Consider the following 19,254-nt stretch of genomic DNA (forward strand, 5'->3'; position numbering starts at 1 on the left):
GTGCCAGTAGCTCTCAGGATCCTCCGTTGTGAGGACTGTTGGACTGAGAGCTTAACTACAGTATCCAGAATCCTTGGTGGGGTGTGTTGCCCGTTAGTATGCAGCCTGCAACTCCCTGAGGCCTCCCAAGTGAGAGCTGTGCATTATGCAGGTCAGACTACACTACCTACAATTCCTGGGGACACACTGGTGAGTGTGCTGTCTGCAATTCCAGAAGGCTTCCACAGTGAGGTCTTCAGTACCAAGACAAGCATGTGGCCTTCAGTTCTCATGGCCCTTGCAGTAAGGGCATGTAGGCAAAACACTGGACTACCTTATCCAGAGTCCTCAGGGGGAACTGCAGTTCCCAGGATCTGCAATAGTGAGGGCTTCAGGGTAGGGAGCTGAACTATACTACCTAGAATTCTTGGAGGTGCCCCATGTCCATGTGGCCTGGAACTCTCAGAGGCTTCCACAGTGAGGGCTATGGAGGTAGAGGGCAATACTATACTACCCAGAATCCCTGGGGGCCTGCAACTCCCAGACACCTTCCTTTTGAGTACCGCCTGGGCAAACTTTGTATTGCACTACACAGACTCCTCAGGGGTGTCTAGGTAGGCTTGTGCTACAAAGATCCCAGAGCCGTGATGTGGGTGAAGTCCACTTAGGTAGGATGGATTGCACTACCCAGAATAATCATGGCCCACAGCTCTCAGTGACCTCTGCGGTCAGAGCTGACTGAGTAGAACTGATTACAATACTCAGAATTCCTGGAGGCTCCGAGGTCTAGGTAGTCACTGTACAGTTGAACATAGCCCCAGGCTATAATACCCATGATCCTTGGGGGCTTGCAGCTCCCAGAATCCACTGTAGTGATGCTGCATGGACAGAACACCAGAATACACTGTCTAGAATCCCTAGGGATGCCTGAGTGACTGTGTAGCCTGCAATTTCTAGAGACCTCTGCAGTGGGGGCTGCATTGTAGAAGACTGGATTTCACTACCCAGAATCCCGGGTGTGGGTATGAGGTTGAATGTGCTACTTGAAGCCCCCATAGGCTTCTGGAGTGAGGGCTGAATGGTCAGAATGCCAGACTACACTGTTCAGAATCACTAGGGGTTCCTGAGTAGCCTGCAGCTCACAGAGACCTCTGCAGATTGGCTGCATTGTAGAATTCAAGACTGCACTACCCAGAATCCTGGGGGTATGAGGGTAAATGTGCATGCTACTTGTAGCCTCTGGCTTCTGGGGTGAGGGCTGCAGGGGTAGAACACCAGAGTCCTCTGCCAGGGTCCTCAAGGGTACCTGGGCCAGCACATGGCACACAGCTTCCATGGTCCTGAAGGGCAGAGACGGTGTGGGCAGAGCACCAGACTACACTGTCTAGAATCCCTGAGAACCCTGAATCTGTGTAGCCTGCAGCTCCCAGAGGCATCTATAGTGAGAGCTGGACAGGCAGGACAGACTGAATGACCTAGAATGCTCTCAGAGACTACTGGGAATTTGGTCTGAGCTCAGGTTCTTCTACCCTCCTACAGTGGTCACCCTGGGCTGGGAATTAACAGATTTTCTTAAAACCCCTGATTCTGAATTGGAGCAGTCCCTGGCTAAGTCACTCTGTCTCAAAGACTACACGTCCCAGAAGCCTCTGAGGTGGTCTGTTTCTGGCCTCTGCCCTTGGGCTGAGGGTCTAGACTCCCTGTAGCTGCCTCCCTCTGTGCCCCTGCCTGCCTGTCTCAGGCTGCTGCAGCACTTGGCCTGGTGGAGTGCAGGGAGGGGGTCTCCTGGACTCCATTTCTCCTCTTCTGAGATTTGACTCCTCAGGTGCCACAGCCAGACCTAGTTAGAGCAGTGGGAACATATTTTATTCATTAACTGCTGAGGGTGGAAGAAGGTGCTGACATTCGCCAGGGAGCCAGGACAGGCCCCGCCTCTGAGCTGGGAGGAGCTCCTGCACAGCGCATGGCCAAAGGGGCGTGGTCAATAAGGGGCAGGGCCTTGCCGCCAACTTTAATTCTGCCTCCTTGAGAATGAGGAGCTGACTTCCCTCTCAGGACCAACCGGGAGAGCCCCAGTCCTGGGAGTGTTGGGTCACTCCACAGGGAGGGGCAGAGCTCCCTTCTCAGAGCAGATTGAGAGAGACACCCAGGTTGGGGACTCTCATGGGTCATGCCTCCAGGGGCTCAGGGAACTCCCTTCTCCTCAGAGCAGCCTCAGCGCGGACTCTTGGCTTAGGGACTTTTGTGAGTCATGTCTTAGGGATGCCCGGGGCTTTCTTCTCCTCACATTGGCCTGAGGGAGAAGCCAGATGTGGGGAGCCTTGTGGGTAACAACTCTATGTAGGCCCTGGCTTTTCTTCTCCTCAGAGCGGCCTGAGGGAGATGCCTGGTGGGTGGACCCTCGTGGTTTATGTCTCTTTGGATGCCTGGGGTTCCCTTCTCCTGTGAATAGCCTGGGGAAGATGCCTGGCTTGGGGACCCTCATGGGTTATATTTTTAGAGAAGTCTGGGGTTTTCTGCTCAGAGCAGCCTGAGGAGATGCGTAGCATGGGGACCCTCATGGGTCATGTCTCTAGGGACACCTGTGATTCCCTTTTCCTCAGAGCAGCCTCAGAGAAATGGCTCAGAAGCTTCTGGCAGCTCTGGCAGCTGGTGAGGGGATGGTGGGAAGCATGAGGAGCAAACCCTGTCCTGGACCTGAGAGCTGAGGGCATCCTTGGCTGTCAGCCCCTCTCTGTCCTTCACAATTTCATCCTGGCTCCCTGTGCAGCAGTGACCCTTCCTTAGGCTATGACCCTCATCATCTTAATATAGTGACCCAGGGTGGTTTCTAGGGAATCTGGCAGGGAGGAAGGAGGAATGTGTAGGGAGGGAGGAATGTACAGCCTAAGGGAAGGGGACCCCAGTCCACTTCCTTGTTTTCCTTAGTGTTTAAATGGTTTGCTTTTTCTTGCAGTGTTAAAATAGTAGAAAAAAATTGAAAAGTACATATGTTAACAGCCTACTATGTTATTTTAAAAAACTTTTTTAATTTTTATTTTGGGGTACTGGGGATTGAACTCAGTACTTATTTTGTTGTTGTTGTTGTTGTTGTTGCATGTGATCACTGAGCCATATCTCCAGCCCTATTTTGTATTATAGAGACAGGGTTTTACTGAGGTGCTTCATGCCTTGCTTTTGCTGAGGCTGGTTTTGAAGTCGAGAGCCTTCTGCTTCAGCCTTTTGAGCTGCTTAAGTTTAAATATATTACTTCTAACAAAGCCAGAATTTATTAAAAATACATCTCCTGTTTTTTGTGGAACTGAACTCATGAACCACATTTTTCTTTTTCTTTAATCTCTGCTTAGTTTTTCTTTCATTTTTTTTTAGTTGTAGAAGGGCACAATATATTTATTTTATTTATTTATTTTTATGTGGTGGTGAGGATCAAAACCAGTGCCTCACATATGCTAGGCAAGCGCTCTACCACTGAGCTACCACAGCCACACGTTTTTCTTTTGGTGGACAGTTTAATTAGCAAGAAGCCACCCCTCCAGGACCCTTTTTTTTTAAAAAAAAAGAGAATTTCAATATTTATTTTCCAGTTTTCGGTGGATACAACATCTTTTTATGTGGTGCTGAGGATCGAACCCGGGCCGCATGCATGCCAGGGGAGTGCACTACCGCTTGAGCCACATCCCCAGCCCTCTCCTGGACCCTCCAGACCCTGCCTCTCCTCTAGACCCCACCCATATTCTATGGCCCTGCTTGTCCTCCTGAACCACCCTTCCCCCTCCTTCCTACCATGCCTCTCCTCTAGGTCCTACTCATGTTCTATGGCCTGTCCCTCCCTCAGGTCCCATCCATCTGCAAAGCCCTGCCCCCTTGTGACTCATTCTCCCCCTCCTTCAGACCCTTTCTCTCCTCCAGATCTTTCCCTTCTTCCTGTCCTGCCCCTCCTGCAGACCTCACCCCTCCTCTTTTTAATTTTTTGTTGTTGTTGTTGCACATGGACACAATGCCTTTATTTTGTTTATTTATTTTTATGTGGTGCTTAGGTTTGAACCCAGTGCCTCACACATTCTAGGCAAGTGCTCTACCACTGAGCCATAACCCCAGCCCAACCCTCCTCCTCTTTAAGACCCTGCCTCTTCTCCAGACCCCACTTATCTTCCAGGCCCCCCCTCCTCCTGACCTTCCATCCCCCTCCTCCAGACTCTGCCCCTGCTCGTCTAGGATGAGCAGCTCCCTGGCTGCTGTGCTAATTGCCAGTATATTTGTCATGGTGCACAAATAACATCTGTTGTATAAACACTGAGGTTCTGCATTGGATGAATTATCTTGACTATTATCAAAATTTGACATACCATAAAATAAATTTAGAAAAGTCACCTTTCTCTCTCTTTTATTCTCTATAGATCATGAACATTTGAAATAAAATCAGAATTTGTTAAAGGGCAGATGACAGCCAGCCTTGAGCCCTGATGATCCCAGGATCCCATCCAGTGGGAGAACTCTAAGTATCAGTCCAAGCTTTTGTATGCTAATTGATTCATTTATTTTTCTTATTTTAGAGTTATTTTGCTATGTAATTCCCCATGGCCTTCAGTTCTGTGTAATAGGTTTTTCCTATTCAATTTTTAATTAATATTCTTTAAATTTTCTACAGAATTTAAAAATTTTTTTTTTAGTTGTCAGTGGCTCTTTTTATTTTATTTATTTATTTTGTTTATTTATATGTGGTGCTGAGGATTGAACCCAGGGCCTAACACATGCCAGGCAAATGCTCTGCCTTTGCACCACAACTCTAGCCCTGTATAGGATTTTTAATTCTGTGAACTTCTATTTTTTATTCATTTTCTATTTGATTACACCAATAAGGAATATTTTAAAAATTTCTTTTAGCTTACTTTGTTTTTGATTGAGAAAATTGTTTTGAGAGAATTGTCTTGTTTGGAAATGCTCATAATCAAATGATTTTAATTAATTTCCGTTTATTAAGACATGTTTGAGACTGGGTGTGCAGCTCAGTGGCAGAACACTTGCCTGGCATGTGAGAGGCCATGGAGTCCATCCCAGCACCACACACACAGAAGATGTCTTTGACAGGACTCAAGCATGAGGGGTATAGTTTCAAAAGATCATGTATTGGGGCTGGGGTTGTGACTCAGTAGTAGAGCACTCGACTAGCACGTGCGAGGCCATGGGTTTGATCCTCGGCACCACATAAAAATAAGTAAATAAAACAAAGGTATTGTGTTGAACTACAACTAAAAATAAAGAAAAAATTTTTTAAAAAGATCATGTATTTACACATATACACATATACCAAAGTGCGTCTTCCAAATTCATATGAAATTATTCTAAGAAAATCTCAAATCAGTTTTAAAAGAGAAGAGGGATGATGATGTTTTTAATGTTAACTATTGATATTTCATGATATTAAAAACCACTATAGATGAAATCTCCTGAGATGCAAATCATTACAAAATGTAAGAGACAAGTCAGTAGCTGCTTTTTTTGTAATTCAGATACATTTACTAAAAATAAGCTTTTTTTAAAAAAAGATATTTTCTTCTTTTCAAATTTAGAAAGCATTTCCATATGTCCTATTAAAGTTCTATATTCATCAGAAAGTTCTCTTATTCCTTGCATACAAAGGGATGAGCCTTCTAATGAGCATGATACTTTATGTTGTCAGGAATTCTTGTGGGAGAACTCTTTTAAGTGTTTTGCCTTTGTTCAAAATATCATTTAAAAATGTATCAATTTGCTTTTGATTTCAGAAATTTGTCTTTCTTTTGAAATTATGTATTTATTAGAATTTAGGGTTATTTCATGTAGGAAATGCCATGATTACATTTTATCCTAATGTTGGTGCCCCTATGTGCTTATAAGATGACTTTTAGAATGCAGTTGAGTATCTCACTCATATTTGTTGGATTCGTTAGAAAAGTACATGCACTTTTGATCATATTTAAATGGTTGCATTTGAATTATTAGAAGCAGAAATCAGACATGTTATTATTGTGAGCTGAACAAAGTGCAGGTTTACTTTGTTGAGGAGGTTGACATAATGGCTTCTGCCTTGTTCTGTACCTGCCATAGTTGTCAGATGTCTCACCCGGACATCCTGCCTCAGCCTCCCAAGATGCTGAGATTACAGGCATGTGCCACCATGCCAGGCTTAGTTTTATCTTTATACAGAAATTGAAAAGAAAGTGCAGAGATTTCCCAGGTAGCCTCAACCTGGTTTCTTCCCTTGTTATGACTTCGGTGAGCTGTCTCTAAAGTGTTAACATCTTAGACCATTTGTCATGAAGAAAAAATAATGGTATGTTAACATTAACTGAAGTCACATATCCTTTGGATTCTCAGTTCTGTGTCTTCCTGTTCTAGGATCTCATCTAGGAGCCAACATGACATCCAGTCATCATGTCTCCATAGACTTCTCTTGGCGTGACAGTTTCTATGAACTTCCTTCTTCTGATGACCTTGACAGCATTGAGGACGACTTGTCAGGTATTTTTTAGAATTTTTTTTGAATTTTCCTTTTTTTTTTCATTTTTAAACTGGGGCTGTGGGTCTGGGGGAGGCAGGTCACAGAGGTGAAGAGCTGCTCTGTCATCTCTTGTCCTTATTGTCATATTAGTATTGACTGTGCTCACCTGGCTGAGGCAGTGCCTTTCAGGTTTCCTTGTGTTTCTCATATTTAGCCTGGGGCTATTGGACTGGGGAAGCTGGTCACTGACATGAAAAGCAGCTCTATCATCTCATGCCCTCAAGGTGAAATGGTAGTATTGATTGTGCTCACCTGCTTGAAGAAGGGCCTTTCAGGTTTCTTACTGTGAGGTTACTCTTTTTTTGCATGTCCACATTGTCTGTTCTTCTGGAGGAAGTCATAATGCAGAGCTCACGCTTAGGGATCAGAGAGTTAGCTCTACCTCCTTGATGACTGTGTCTCTCTCAATTATATGGAATTCTTCTGCACAAGAGGTTTCTACTCAACCTCATTTGTTTGTGTATTCAGTCATTTATATATATCAGTCATCTGGATAGTTTCCTTAAGCTGTTTTTTGTCCCCTCCCTTTTAAAAATACTACTTTGCTGCTCAATTCATCCCTACTTTAACCATTGGGAATTCTTTCCATTGGAGATCTTTCCATTATCTCCTGTTGTCCTTTAACATATTTTCTGGTTTTGTCCCAAAGTTTTTTCTTTCTGAGATTTAAATTACCCTGACTTATATATTTACTGTCTTACTCTTAGTATCAGCCATTTCTTCAAAGAGTCCTGGCTCCTTTGATTAGAGAGTGATATTAAAATCTTTCATCTGGCAGGGGCTGTGGCTCAGTGGTAGTGCACTCATCTGGCATGTGTGAGGCACTGGGTTTGATCCTCAGCACCACATAAAAATAACAAATAAAATAAAGGTCTTTAAAAAAGTCTATAAAACATATTTCATCTTGCATCATGATCCACACAACTGACAATGCAAAGAAGTGTATATGTATTCTAATCTTTTCATATCCCCTAGTTATAACTATGTTTATGTGGAACCATCTGTGAATGTTTTAAGCAAAATGTGAGTTTATACTCATCTGCAGTCAGTGGATTCTGACCCCTTATGACATAGATCCCTCTGCCTTCACCCCTTGTTTATCATAACTTCTCACCCCATCTAGCTCCCAGTTTCTGACATATAATTAATTCATTGTTTCATTATGAGCAATGAATTTATTATTGCTCCAGATTATGGGCTTTGACATAATAAGAAATACACATTCAGGGCTGGGGATGTGACTGAAGCGGTAGCGCGCTCTCCTGGCATGCATGTGGCCCGGGTTCGATCCTTACCACCACATACAAAGATATTGTGTCCGCCGAAAACTAAAAAAAAAAAAAAAAAAGAAATACACACATTCAGCCTCTGCACCCAGTTCCTGGTACAGCACTCCTAAAATCTTCATATTTTCTGAGTGACAGAGGTGTTAGGAGCATTTTTTGTTCTAATATTGATTCTTTTACCTTGGTTATTTGCACAGAGCTCCTAAATCCTGTAGAATCTCCTGGGGGCCTAGGAGGGGCTTGTGCTTTAATAAGGACTTTTGGTGGGCTCTAGGGCAGCTTCAGGATGGAGGATGGTCATGAGAAAAACCACAGGCAGGGTGGTGTACCCCAACTCCATGTAAATGGAGACTCCTGTGCTGGGAGGCTCCTGGGCCTCATCCTGCACAACTTTTCCTCTGTAATTTGGTCTTTTCTAGAATGTCATAAAAGGTAAACCATACAGCATGTAGCCTCTTCAGCCTGGCTTATTTTACTTAGCAGTATACCAGGTAGGTTTTATCTATGTCTCTGTGAAGGGTGGCAGTTCATTCTTTTATATTCTGTGTTGGTTATGCATTCAGCTATGGGAGGACATTCTTATTTATGATCTGATCAGCATCATAGAGCTGCTATGCATAATTACATGCTAGTTTTGTTTTGACATACTTTTTCAAAGAATTTCTCTAAAAGAAGATGATTTATAGGGACACTGCTGGGTTATAGATTGGACTTTTTTGCTTTGGGAAGAACTGGCACATCGTCTTCCAAAATGGCCATGTCACATATTCTCCTAGTAATGCCTGAGACTGCTGGTATCTCACATCCTGCAGCTGTTGGTGCACTGCTGTTTCTTTAGTTCAGTAGTTCTAAAAGATGTGCCATACTACCTCACTATTGTTTTAATTTATGATTCCCTGATGATATGGGATGCTGAGCATCATTTTGTATAACTATGTGCCATCTTTTACAGAGTAGGAAAAAAGTGTGTGTGTGTGTGTGTGTGTGTGTGTGCTTGTGTGCATGTATGAGTGTGTGTATGTGTTGTGCTGGGGATTGTACCACAGGCCTCACATAAACTAGGCAAGTGCTCTACCACTGAGCTAATCCCATCCTTTAAAAAATTTCCTAGCCTGGGCTCAAGTTTGCAATCTTCCTGCCTCAACCTTTTCAGTAATTGGGGTTGTTGGCATGCAACAGTGCACTTCGTAAAAAATTGAACTTTATTTATTTTTTTTAAATTTTTTTTTTAATTTTTTAAATATTTATTTTTCAGCTTTGGGCGGACACAACATCTTTGTTTGTATGTGGTGCTGAGGATCAAACCCGGTCCGCACGCATGCCAGGCGAGCACGCTACCGCTTAAGCCACATCCCCAGCCCCCCCCAAAAATTGAACTTTATAAAGTCCATGTTATTGGTATTTTTTTTCAGTCAGTTGGTATTTGGTATTGTGAGTTAAATCTCATCAGCAAGGACTGGCGAAGTAACTCAGTATTAAAAAGTTTGTACAGCATGTGTGAGGCCCTACATTCAAACCCCCCAGAAACAAATATACACTACCATTACTAAATCTAAGATTACATAGGTTTTCTTATTTCTTTCCAGAATTTTTTTTTAGTTTTATCACATTTTAGTTGTGGACTATTATGAGTTAATTTTTGTAGGAGTTTCTGTTTGTGTCTACATTCATTTCACTTAATAAGGTTTGAATAATTTGTTCAATTACCATTTCTTAAAAAACAAGGATACTCGGTTTCATTTTAGTTTGAATTTCCAAAATCATGGCCTTGAGTAATCTAGATACAGTACTGAATTTCATCCATTTCTCAGGAATGTCATGGGGTGCCCATACACCTCTGAATTGAAGCATTCTGTGCTGGGTCCTAATGACCACCAGAGGGTATGTGCCACCTTCCTGGATATGGCAGTGTCATAATACTGTTACGGTGGAGTGATAATGCTAACATGTTGTCTGTGTGCAGCCTCTAATGCTAATGTATTATCCATAGTAGCCTTTGATGCTATTGTGACCATATGTGGCCTCTAATACAAATATAGTGTCCATAGAGTAGACTTGAACACTAATATAACAGCTTCCATATTAATATAATGTCCACATCATGGCCTCTAATACTAAAATAATATTCACAACATGACATAAAAAACTAATATAATAGCTGCCCTGTGGTCTCTAATCCAAATATAATATACATACTATAACATCTAAAGCAAAATAGTATCTCCCTGTGATCTTTAATACTAATATGATATCCATAGTGTAGCACCTAAGGCTAATATAATAGCTGCCCTGTCTCCTTCATGTTTTTATGGTATCCATAGCTATTATGGTTTAGATATGAATTATCCTTTAAAAAACTCATGTGAGTCAATGAGATAAAATTTAAATGTGTAATGACTGGATCCTGAGAGCATTAACCCACATCAGTGCACCAATTTAATGAAAGCATTAACCTAATTATCCACTGATAGGGATTAACTGGGTGGTAACTGTAGGGTGTAACTGGACAAGGTGGGTAAATGGTGGCATTCCTTTGAGGTTAATATTTTCTCCCTGGGGAGAAGAGCTCTCTCGTGCGCGCTCTCTCTCTCTCTCCCCCCCCCCCTCCTTGTTTGCCAGCTTTTCTTCTCTACAGTTTTGGCAATGATGTTCTGCTTCAATTTGGACCAAGAGCTCAGTGGTAGAGTGCTTGCCTAGCATGTGTGAGGCACTGGGCTCAATTCTCAGCACTCCATATAAATAAATAAAAGTCCATTGATTACTAATTTTTTTTTTTAAATGAGCTATTGAGTTGTGTGTCTTTCGAGTGAGGCCTCTGAAACCATGAGCAGCAAATAAGCTTTTCCTTTTTAAAATTTTTCTTGTCAGATCTTTTGGTCACAGTGGTGAAAAAGCTGACTAAATCAGTGAGTGGGTTTTTGCTATGAATAACTTATACGATTCAGTAGTCTTTGGAGATGGTTTTTTGGGGGAGGAAGTTTGAAATATTTAGAGATAAAGCTGGGAAAGGTTTAGTATGTTGCAGGTGGAGCTTAATTTGAGGGATTCTGGTGGGTTCTCAGAAGTCTAAAATGCCAATAGGATTGTAAGAAACAAAGAATGGAGTTGTAAGGTTTCAGAGGAAGAGGACTGTATTGAAATACGACTAGAGGGCATTCATATTACACTCTTGCTAGGAAGTTGTCTACATTTTGCCTGTGTCCTGAGACATTCTATGAGGTTGAATTAAAAGGTGATGAACTAATTAATCTGGCAAAGGAAATTTCAAGGCAACACAGCATTCAGGTAGTGAGATGGATATTGCTGGTGACCTTTAGTCAAATTTACTGTGGATCAGATTAGAAAGCAGAGCAGAAAGATTTTAACAATTTCCAGTTTGCCCAGAAAAATGTAAAATTGGGGTGAAGGAAGTTGTTATTGTTTAGGACATTACCACTACTGCAGAGATGCTAAATTACTTTACCCAGAGACAATATAAAAGATGGCTTGTGGGCATCTTAGGAATTGAAAAGATCTCACCTATCTCTGGCTCAAGGTTATAAAAGTAAAAATTCTTTGAGACCATTTGTGCACCTGCTTGAATAAGGGGGTTGGGAAGTTGTTTCACCATGCCAGGCACTCAGAGGATACTACAGCCATAGTCATAGAAATCTTGCCTACTGGTTGAGATGGTAAAAGAACTTGGCATCAACCACATGGTGCTTTTTCTATTATCTTTTTTTTTTTTTTTTTTTTTTTGATTGGGGAACATTGGAGTTAGGGAGTTATGGAGGCTTTCACTGAGATTTCAAAGGAAACCTGGGAGGCCAGGGAAATGGTTAGTTGCTGTGGGCAGCCTCTGAGAGTGTGATGTATGAAGCGAGAAGGCAGCTGGAACTGTAGTGGAGACCCCAAGATTAAAGATTCCAGCTCAGAGACACCAGGGCCTCCATGGCATAGATTCATAGCAGTTATGCTATTTGTTCACCCATTGAAGCACATCCTGATTGCTTAAGGTATTGGGGCATTGTGAATAGAACTACTATATGTAGTTATGCTGTTATCTAGATATACATTTTTGAGGAAGTTGTCTATATTTTTAGGATTGTGTGGTGACACCATGTCTAACTTTAGAGAAAATGCCCAGTTTTTTGATAGTGTTGAACTGTTGTGTGCTCTTCCAGCAATGCACAAGAGTGCCTGTGGCTGCTCATCATCCTCATGGTTGATACTACACTTAGTAAAGACCTTAGCAGCTCAGTAGGTGTGCAGTGCACCTTGGGGTCTTAGTTTGTGCTTTCCTCATGACAGGTGATACTAAGAATCATTTCTATGCTTCTTTGCCATGTCGTATATTTCTTGTGAGTTGTCTGTTCATGTCTTTACCCATTATGTTGTCTTATTGTTGAATGTCTCAGTATATTTTTTACACAAGTTTGTTTTAGACATATATCTTCCAAAGATTCCCCCAGTGTTTGACTTGTCATTTCATTTCCTTTATATGATTTTTTTAACAGAGAAATTTACTACAGTCCACATCAGGTTTTCTTTCATGGATTTCTTGTTGTTATTGTTTGTTTGCTTGGTAGCTGGGATTGAACCCAGAGCTTAACCACTGAGCCACGTCCCCATCTTTTATGGATTTTTTTTTGCGGGGGCTACATATAAAACCTTATCATGAAACATGTGGTCATGCATATCTTCTGGAGTTTTAGTGTTTCACATTTTAAATTCAAGTCTAGGGAGTATTTTGATAGGTTCTGGCATCCAGATATGTGGCTTCTTGAAGTGTATTCTTTTGCAGTCAGTGCTGTCTAGTCTAGGTTTATAAATAGCTTGTTGGGAATTTCTGGAATGCACTGAATCTTCAGATCAGATTTGAGATAATTTCATCTTAATTATATTGAGACCTGAGCAAAGACTATCTCTGCATTTATTTATATTTCATTTGATTTCTTTATAAACATTTCAAGATTTTCTGAAAGTATGGTTGTACTTTAAGATTTACATGTAAGTACTTCAAATTTGGGGTCTCTATTTTAAATATTAATGCTTTAAAATTTTTCTTATTCCAGTTTATAAATTTCACTGTTTCCCCTACATGATGGCTGAATTATAGGAAATCAGTGAAATTTTGTGTATGGGTCATGTACTTTGCTACTTGCTATCTCCATCCATTCTGATCAAGACATAGGATGGTAGGCTCTATTTCTTTTCGATTTCCAAAATCATGACCTGGAATAGTCAGAACTATGAATTTAAGAGCTTCATTGTGCCTAGCACAAGGGGGTGCAGCTCTGAACAGTGAACACCCAGCATCCTGCACTGCCCACAGTGGCCAGCAGGGGGCACTCAGAACAACTTTCTGTGATCAACTGCTTTTGGGGGCTGTGTTCTGTGCCCTAATCCAACTTCCTTCTTCTGGGGATCCACCTGAGAGATGCCACATCTAGGGACTCCTAGAGGCTCTATCTAAGGTGTAGACCAGAGGTTTTCTTTCTTTCTTTCTTTTTTTAATCCTGGGAGACACCTGGAAAGATATCATGGACTGGGGATGCCTGGTGGATATGTCTATGGTGAGCACTAGAGCTTCCTTCTCCTTGGCACCTACCCATGGAGGCTCCACTGTGGATTCAGGATGACTGAGGTCCATGTGAGGAAAACATGAGGAAGAAGCTTCCTGTGCACTGCCTGGTGGGCTGAGAAGTAAGTTCTGCCATGTTCTTTACTTTCTCAGGTAATATTTTAGGAGAACTTATTTTACAACAGTATTTCTTACTGAGGCTTTGGCTGCTCATTATCATGGTATGTCAATGTATTTTGTGTGGCTTGAGTGTCTGAGGACACAAATGCCCCCTCAAGATGATGCAGGGAGGACCCAGTGCCTGGAGTCTCACTGGGGCCTGAGGGTAAGGGCTCATGAAAATGCAGCAAGAAGCTCTCAGGAGCCTCTAGGGTGAGAGATGCAAAGATTATGATGGATTGTACTACCTGAATCCTGGGTAACTGCAGAATCTTCATTGCAGTTACCATAGCCTTCTACAGTGAGGGCAACATAGGTCAAATGACAGACTGTGCTACCCATAATTCTTGGTGACCTGCAACTTGCAGAGACCTCTGCAGAGAGGGCTGTACTGACAAAAAATCAAACTATGCTGCCAGTTACTTTTGGGTGCCTGCTCTGCCCAGGAGCCTCTGGGGGTGAGAATTGTAAGGGCAGAATACCAGACTTCAATGCTCAGAATGTCTAGGGATGCCTACATACCCTGTAACCCTGTAAGTCTCAGAGGATTTGGTGGTGATGGTTTTGTTGGTAGAGCTCACTTCCTAGAATCTCCAGGGTCCCAGGGAAAGCATGGGGTCTTCATCTCCTGTGATCCTCACCAGGAATGTGCAGGCAAACCCTAGACTGCATTATCCAGAACCCTCAGGGACTGCAGCTCCCAGAATCCTCTGTGGTGAGTGGGCAAACTATTGAACTGCATTAGTCACAATCCTAAGGGGGAATTTGAGTTTCAGAATTTTCTGCAGTGAGTAGGAAAAACACAGGACTATATTATCCACAAATCTCAGTGTCAGCAGCTCTCAGCTTAACTACAGTATCCAGAGTCCTTGGTGAGGTGTGTTTCCCAGGTGAGTATGCAGCCTGCAACTTCCAGAGGCCTCCCAAGTGAGAGTTGTGCATTATGCAGGTCAGACTACACTACCTACAATTCCTGGGGACACACTGGTGAATGTGCTGCCTGCAATTCCAGGAGACTTCCACAGTGAGGTCTTCAGTATCAAGGCAAGCATGTGGCCTTCAGTTCTCATGGCCCTTGCAGTAAGGGCATGTAGGCAAAACACTGGACTACCTTATCCAGAATCCTCAGGGGGGAATCACAGTTCCAGGATCTGCAATAGTGAGGGCTACAGGGTAGGGAGCTGAACTACACTACCTAGAATTCTTGGAGGTGCCCATGTCCATGTGGCCTGGAACTCTCAGAGGCTTCCACACTGAGGGCTATGGAGGCAGAAGACAGGACTATGCTACCCAGAATCCCTGGGGGCCTGCAGCTCTCAGACACCTACCTTTTGAGTACTGCTGGGTCAAGGTTTGTATTGCAATACATAGACTCCCAGGGGTGTCTAGGTAGGCTTGTGCTACAAAGATCCCAGAGCCGTGATGTGGGTGAAGTCCACTTAGGTAGGATGGACTGCACAACCCACAATAATCAATGGCCTATAGCTCTCAGAGACCTCTGCGGTCAGGGCTGACTGAGTAGAACTGACTACAATACTCAGAATTCCTGGATGCTCCAAGCTCTAACTAGTCACTGTACAGTTGAACATAGCACCAGGCTATAATACCCATTATCCTTGGGGGCTTGCAGCTCCCAGAATCCACTGTAGTGATGCTGCATGGGCAGAACATCAGACTACACTGTCCAGAATCCCTAGGGATGCCTGAATGACTTTGTAGCCTGCAATTTCTAGAGAGTTCTGTAGGGGAGGGGGGGGCTGCATTGTAGAAGGCTGGTTTATACTGCCCAGAATCCTGGGTGGGTGTATGAGGGTGAATGTGCTACTTGAAGTCTCCATAGGCTTCTGGAGTGAGGGCTGAATGGGCAGAATGCCAGACTACACTGTTCAGAATCACTAGGGGTGCCTGAGTAGCCTGCAGCTCACAGAGACCTCTGCAGCTGGGCTGCATTGTAGAATACGAAACTGCACTACCCAGAATCCTGGCACTATGAGGGTAAATGTGCTACTTGCAACCCCTAGGCTTCTGGGGTGAGGGCTGCATGGGTAGAACACCAGAGTCCACTGCCAGGGTCCTCCAGGGTTCCTGGACCAGCACATGGCAAACAGCTTCCATGGTCCTGAAGGGCAAAGACAGTGTGGGTAGAGCACCAGACTACACTGTCCAGAATCCCTGAGAAGCCCATCTGTGTAGCTTGCAGTTCTCAGAGGCATCCATGGTGAGAGCTGTATAGGCAGGACAGACTGAATGACCTGGAATGCTCCCAGAGGCTACTGGGAATTTGGTCTGAGCTCAGGTTCTTCTACCCTCCTACAGTGGTCATCCTGGGCTGGGAATTAACAGATTTTCTTAAAATCCCTGATTCTAAAATGGGGCAGACCCTGGCTAAGTCACTGTCTCAAAGACTACATGTCCCAGAAGCCTTTGAGGTGGTCTCTGCCCTTGGGCACCTGCGTGAGGGTCTAGACTCCCTGTGGAAGCCTCCCTCTGTGCCTCTTCCCACCTGGCTCAGGCTGCTGCAGCCCTTGGCCTGGTGGAGTGCAGGGAGGGGGTCTCCTGGACTCCATTTCTCCTCTCCTGAGATTCCACTACTCATGGTGCCACAGCCAGACCTAGTTACAGCAGTGGGAACAGATTTTATTCAGTACCGGCTGAGGGTGGAAGAAGGCACTGACATTCACCAGGGAGCTGGGTGAGGCCCCGCCTCTGAGCTGTGAGCAGCTTGGGGCTGGAGCACCTGCACGTGGCCAAAGGGGCGTGGTCAAGAAGGGGCAGGGCCTCGCCGCCATCTTTAATGCTGCCTCCCTGAGAGTGAGGAGAGCTGGCTTCCCACTCAGGACCAACCCTGGAGAGCCCCAGTTCACTGGAGTGTTGGGTCACTCCACAGAGAGGGGCAGAGCTCCCTTCTCAGAGCAGATTGAGAGAGAGACACCCAGGTTGGGGACCCTCGTGGGTCATGCCTCCAGGGACTCCCAGAGCTTCCTTCTCCTCAGAGAAGCCTCAGCGGACTCTTGGCTTAGAGACTTCGTGAGTCATGGCTCTAGGAATGCCTGGGGTTTCTTTGTCCTCAGAGCAGCCTAAGGGGGACACCTGTCTTGGGGATCCTCGTGTGGCATGTTTCTAGGGTTTCCTGAGGGAGATACCAGGGTTGGGAACCCTCACAGGTCATGTCTCTAAGTAGGCCTGGGGTTCCCTTCTCCTCAGAGCCGTCTGGAGGAGATGCCAGTGTGGGGACTCTCTTGGGTCACGTCTCTAGTGACGCCCGGGGTTCCTTTCTCTTCAGAGTTGTCTGAGGAAGACTCCTGGTGTGGGGAGCCTTGTGGTTCGTGTCTCTAGGGACACCTGGTGTTCCATTCTCCTCAGAGCAGCCTGAGGGAGATGCCTGGTGTGGGGCAGCTCTATTTTGTATTATAGAGATAGGGTTTCACTGAGTTGCTTCGTGCCTTGCTTTTGTTGAGACTGGTTTTGAACTCAAGATCCTTCTGCCTCAGCCTTCTGAGCCACTTAGGTTTAAATATATTACTTCTAACAAAGCCAGAATTTATTAAAAATACATCCCCTGTATTTTTAATAATGAACCACATTTTTTCTTTAATCTTTGCTTAGTTTTGTCCAATTTTTTTTTTAGTTGTAGAAGGGCACAATACATTTATTTTATTTATTTTTATGTGGTGCTGAGGATCAAACCCAGTGCCTCACACATGCTAGGCAAGCACTCTACCACTGAGCTACCACTGCCACACATTTTTATTTTGGTGGAGAGTTTAATTAGCAAAAAGCCACCCCTCCAGGACCCTCTTGCTAAGGGACCCTCGTGGGTCCTGCCTCTTCTCCAGACCCCACCCATATTCTTTGGCCCTGCCTGTCCTCCTGAACCACCTTCCCCCTCCTTCCTACCCTGCCTCTCTACATCCTACTCATGTTCTAGGGCCTGTCCCTCCCTCAGGTCTCACCCATCTGCCAGGCCCTGCCCCCTTGTAGCTCATTATCCCTCTCCTTCAGACCGTTTCTCCTCCAGATTTTTCCCTTCTTCCTGTCCTGCCCCTCCTCCAGACCTCACCGTCCTCCTCTTTTTTTTTAATTGCACGTGGACACAATGCCTTTATTTTGTTTATTTATTTTTATGTGGTGCTAATGTTTGAACCCAGTGCCTCACACATGCTAGGCAAGCCCTCTACCACGGAGCCATAACTCCAGCCCAATCATCTTCCTCTTTAAGACCCTGCCTCTTCTCCAGACCCCACCCATCTTCCAGGCCCCCTCCTCCTCCTGACATTCCCTCCACCTCCTCCAGACTCTGTTCCTTCTAGTCTAGGATGAGCAGCTCCCTTGCTGCTGTGCTAATTGGCAGTATATTTGTAATGGTGCACAAATAATGTCCGTTGTGTAAACACTGACATCCTGCATTGGATGAATTATCTTGACTGAATCAGAATGCGATATACCATAAAATAACTTTAGAAATGTCACTTTTCTCTTTTTTAATTTTCTCTGTAGATCATGAACATTTGAAATAAAATCAGAATTTGTTAAAGGGCAGATGACAGTCAGCCTTGAGCCCTGATGATCCCAGGATCCTATCCAGTGGGGGAACTCTAAGTACCAGTCCAAGGTTTTGTATGCTAATTGTTTCATTTTCTTATTTCAGAGTTATTTTGTAATGTAATTCCCCATGGCCTCCAGGTCTCCAGTTCTGTGCAGTAGGTGTTTCTAATTCAATTTTTGATTAATATTCTTTCAGTTTTCTATAGAAATTTTAAAATATTTTTTTTAGTTGTCAGTGGATCTTTTTATTTTATTTATTTATTTTGTTTATTTATATGTGGTGCTGAGGATTGAACCCAGGGCCTGACACATGCCAGGCAAATGCTCTGCCTTTGCACCACATTCTAGCCCTTTATAGAATTTTTAATTCTGTGGACTTCTATTTTTTTATAAGGAATATTTTTAAAATTACTTTTACCTTACTTTGCTTATGATTGAGAGAATTTTGATTCTGAGAGTCTCAAGTGTTTTAGGTCCAACATGTTTCCTTAAGAGGAATAATTATTCATTTTCTATTTGATTACACAAATTCTTTTTTTTTTCCTTTTGTGTTTCTGGGGCTTCCTGCATGCTAGGAAATCTTTCTACCACTGATCTACATCCCCAGCCCCATAGATCCTTTAGTTATCATTAGCTTCATGATGAGCTAGTGACAATAAGATTACTTAGAATTTCAACTAGATTTATACTCATGCAAGAGTTTGGGCATCCATAGCTCCCTGTGATTTCTAAAAGGTAGAGTTTCCCACAACACAGCAGCATCTAATATCACTCCGGGACTGATCTGACACCTCTGCTTCTCTTGTCTCACCACTTCCTGTAGAGGTCTTGGAGGAAATGGATGTTCTCTGACTGTTTGTCCCAGTGACAAATATTTGATTATATTGCTGCTAAAATGTATGCATAGAAATAAAATAGAGACATTTTTTATAAAGTCACTCAGGAAAGTTAAATCATGAGTTGAAATAAAATCTCCAAAATGTCATTTTTTTCCTCTGTAGTGATCACGTTTTAAGAAGGAAAACCTAGAACCTAGTGACAGCATAAAAATATAATAAGTTAACATATGTTATTACTTCAACATGAAATATGTAAAAGGGGCATATACTTTGAAGTTTTAAAAAAAATTTTTTTAGTTGTAGTTGGACACAATGCCTTCATTTTCATTTATTTATTTTTAT

General features: G+C 43.4%; 1 long non-coding RNA gene across 5 annotated transcripts in view; it reads left to right on the forward strand.

The window, feature by feature from the left end:
• The window catches only part of LOC124083401 (uncharacterized), a 42,323-nt gene that overhangs the window by 13,878 nt on the left and 9,191 nt on the right, over positions 1–19,254 (forward strand). For all 5 annotated transcript variants that reach the window (XR_009225473.1, XR_009225474.1, XR_009225475.1 and 2 more), the window contains 4 exons: positions 4,377–4,496; positions 6,358–6,480; positions 13,312–13,491; positions 18,026–18,140. This is a non-coding gene — a long non-coding RNA (uncharacterized LOC124083401). The remainder of the gene's footprint in view (positions 1–4,376; positions 4,497–6,357; positions 6,481–13,311; positions 13,492–18,025; positions 18,141–19,254) is intronic.

The sequence above is a fragment of the Marmota monax genome, unplaced genomic scaffold, assembly GCF_021218885.2.
Source record: "Marmota monax isolate L192 unplaced genomic scaffold, Marmota_monax_Labrador192_F-V1.1 WCK01_AAM20220418_F8-fsc00055, whole genome shotgun sequence".
In the NCBI taxonomy this organism is placed as follows: Eukaryota; Metazoa; Chordata; class Mammalia; order Rodentia; family Sciuridae; genus Marmota; species Marmota monax.